At 45.3% G+C, this 3,420-nt stretch overlaps 1 long non-coding RNA gene across 1 annotated transcript; it reads left to right on the forward strand.

Annotated features, from left to right (window-relative positions):
* Positions 1-213: 213 nt before the first annotated feature.
* On the forward strand, positions 214-545 carry LOC144333583 (uncharacterized). Its single transcript, XR_013402341.1, has one exon. It is a non-coding gene; the product is annotated as an uncharacterized LOC144333583 (long non-coding RNA).
* Positions 546-3,420: the final 2,875 nt, after the last annotated feature.

Raw genomic sequence — 3,420 nt, forward strand, 5'->3', positions numbered from 1 at the left:
AAGAACTCTAGATTCCTTTATTCATTTCCTTTACACATACTGGGATAAATAGTGACAAGGAAGTAGCTATTTGTCATGTGCCCTGGGTCACTCCACCAGCATCCTCCTCAGGATGGTACATAAGGGCCTCCCCCAGCAGAAGGAGGCATCAGACTTCCTCACCTCTCCTGAGTCCTCCTTCCTCACTTTACTCGAGTCCTCGCTACTGACACCATGGGTTGCTGTGGTTGTGGAAGTTGTGGTGGCTGTGGTGGCTGCGGTGGCTGCAGTGGTGGCTGCGGTGGCTGTGGCGGTGGCTGTGGTGGTGGCTGTGGCAGCTGCACCACCTGCAGGTGCTACCGGGTGGGCTGCTGCTCCAGCTGCTGCCCCTGCTGCCGCGGCTGCTGTGGGGGCTGCTGTAGCACGCCCGTGATCTGCTGCTGCCGCCGCACCTGCAGCTCGTGTGGCTGCGGCTGTGGGAAGGGCTGTTGCCAGCAGAAGGGCTGCTGCCAGAAGCAATGCTGCTGCTAGGCGGCTGGCCTGGCTCTGCTTCTAGACTGAGATGCTGGGTCCTGCTTTCTCCAGGTAATGAGACTTTCCCCCATGCCCCTGCCTGCTTCTCTCCCAGACCTCCCTATCTGGTATCACCTGGGTGTCCAGGGACTTGCTCCTTTGGATTCTATAACCCCCTCTTTGAATGTAGTGGTTTAAAATCTTTTTATTAAAAAAACAAATCCAAATAGGAAATGGCCATTACCAAAATACAACCCCAGACTCATCCTTACAGATCAGTCTGCCTTGCTGAGCCCAGCCAAGAGGGTCATGATCCCAAGTGTTCTGTTTCCTGGGTATTCAGGTGGTCTCCACCTTCGTGTTTCTACTTCTCTACACCTGTATGGGCACTGTTTCCCACCTTTTCTATGAGTTCTGTTTCCAGTCACCACATAGCTACTGCTTATTTCCCTAATAAAACAATGTCAACAACCCCGAGTGCTTCTGTGTTTATTCTGCCATGTCAACAGGGGGAACATAAGATGTTTCTATCTTGCTGGGTGTGGTGGCTCACACCTGTAATCCCAGCACTTTGGGAGGCCGAGGCGGGTGGATCACTTGAGGTCAGGAGTTCAAGATCAGCCTGGCCAACGTAGTGAAACTCCATCTCTACTACAAATACAAAAATTAGCCAGATGTGATAGTGCGCGCCTGTATTTCCAGCTAATTGGGAGGCGGAGGCAGGAGAATTGATTGAACCCGGGAGGCAGAAGTTGCAGTGAGCCGAGATAGCACCACTGCACTACAGCCTGAGCAAAAAGAGTGAGACTCTGTCTCGAAAAAATAAATAAATAAAAAATAAATAAATAAAAAGAGATTTCTATCTCCTTGAACAAATTGAGTGACAGAGGCACCATGACCAGACCGCAGTGCCACCACCAGGCCTCTGGGGACCTGGCCTCCCTGCCACCTGCCCTTTCTCCATCTCTTGAGATTGGCACTGCCCTCAGGTATTTCCACACCTGCTGCCACGTACCCCTGTTCTTCTAAAGACCCCAAGAACCAGCTTACTTGTCAAAAAGTAACCATGCACCTCTCCAGATGCAGCTTCCTCAAAACAAATCTAAATACTTCACGTAAGTCCACATCGAACTGTAAACAAAAGGCAGGCCTAAACAAGCTAGAAAAATGGCCTGTCGTTTTTTCTAAGGATAGTTATTCTCTTGCCTTTTCTATTCCCTTATTTCTGTTCTTTGTCTGTAAACTCTTGTGTTTGTGATTGTTGTCCCCGAGTTGTTCTGTGTACAAACTAAAGTCCTTAAAATGTTTCTCCATGGGGTATTCCTATGAGCCACAAAACTGCTATCTCTTATAAAGCAAACCTACATTCTCATATTTTTTTACCTTATTTTTTATTTCTATCTATATTTTTCTTTTCTTTTCTTTATTTATTTTTGAGACTGAGTCTCACTCCGTCACCCAGGCTGGAGTGCAGTGTCGTGATCACGGCTCACTGCAGGCTTGAACTTGTGGGCTAAAGTCATCCTCCCTCCTCAACCTCCCAAATAGCTGGGACTACAGGTGCATGCCACCAGGCTCAGCTAATTTCTTCTGATTTTTTGCGGACACAGGCCTTACTATGTTGCCGAGGCTGGTCTTGAACTCCTGGGCTCAAGTGATCCTCCTGCCTCAGCTTCCCAAAGTGCTGTGATTGCAAGCTTGAGCCACAGTGCCCAGTATCTTCTAACTTTATTAAAAGTGAAAGAACTGCAAATGCCTAAAAACTTGTAGTCAATAGAACAAAGAATGTTTTTAGTGCTTTTTCAAAGGCATGTTTCCCTCTACTAGTGTATTCCAAAGAGGAAAGGAACTACAATCAGTTTATTTAGTAAATTAAGCCAAGATGCGATATGAGGCATCTTTCACTGGGAGTGACCATGGTTGACTACTCAATCTTTTACTTACATTGACTTTGAATACCAAGTGAGTTGACCAAAGCATTTGTGACTGTTATTATATTAACAACAAAGCAACCTTTGTTATGTTGTATAGTTGGTTAACAAATATGAACACAGAAACCAAGAGCACCTACATGACCTCTAAGGGCAAATAATTAATATGAGTGACATGTTCAGTGTCACTGTTAAGAATTGTGAGCCCCATTAGCCAATTTTTCTAGGACCCTATGCTTTACTAGCATAAATATACACGGAAACTTTGGAGTCAATACCTCCTTATTTAAACTAGTGGCTGTAGGCCAGGTACTGTGGCTTATACCTGTAATCCTAGCACTTTGGGAGGCCGAGGCAGGCGAATCATCTGAGGTCAGGAGTTCAAGACCATCCTGGGCAACATGGTGAGACCCAGTCTCCACTAAAATACAAATATTAGCCAGGTGTGGTGGTGTGCACCTGTAATCCCAGCTACTTGGGAGGCTGAGGCACAAGAAGCGCTTGAAACCAGGAAACTGAGGTTGCAGTGAGCCAAGATCACGGCACTGCACTCCAGCCTGGGTGATAGAGTGAGACTCTATCTCAAAAAAATAAATAAAATAAAATAAAATAAAATAAAGTAAAATAAAATAAAATAAAATAAAATAAAATAAACTAGGACTTTCCAGGAGGTGGTACTGCCCCCGTGGGGTGCTTGGGAATTTGTAGAGGTGGTTTTTCGTTGTCACAATCAGGAGTACACTACTGGTATCTGTTGGGCAGGTGCAGGGATAGTAGATCCTGCCATATACAGGATATCTCCACAACAAAGACTTGTTTTGTGACGCATATGATTTTCAAAAGTCTCTTTGGCATTCAAATAAATGAAGCCCCTGTGTATAATTATTGGAACCCATAATTAACTCCACTCTACATATAAACAGAGTATTTTTCCCATTAGCTTACTGTACAGTGAAGTTTCTAGGAAAGCAATAGCTATGTAAATTAAGAGAAGATT

This window comes from Macaca mulatta, chromosome 12 (genome assembly GCF_049350105.2).
Source record: "Macaca mulatta isolate MMU2019108-1 chromosome 12, T2T-MMU8v2.0, whole genome shotgun sequence".
NCBI lineage: Eukaryota > Metazoa > Chordata > Mammalia > Primates > Cercopithecidae > Macaca > Macaca mulatta.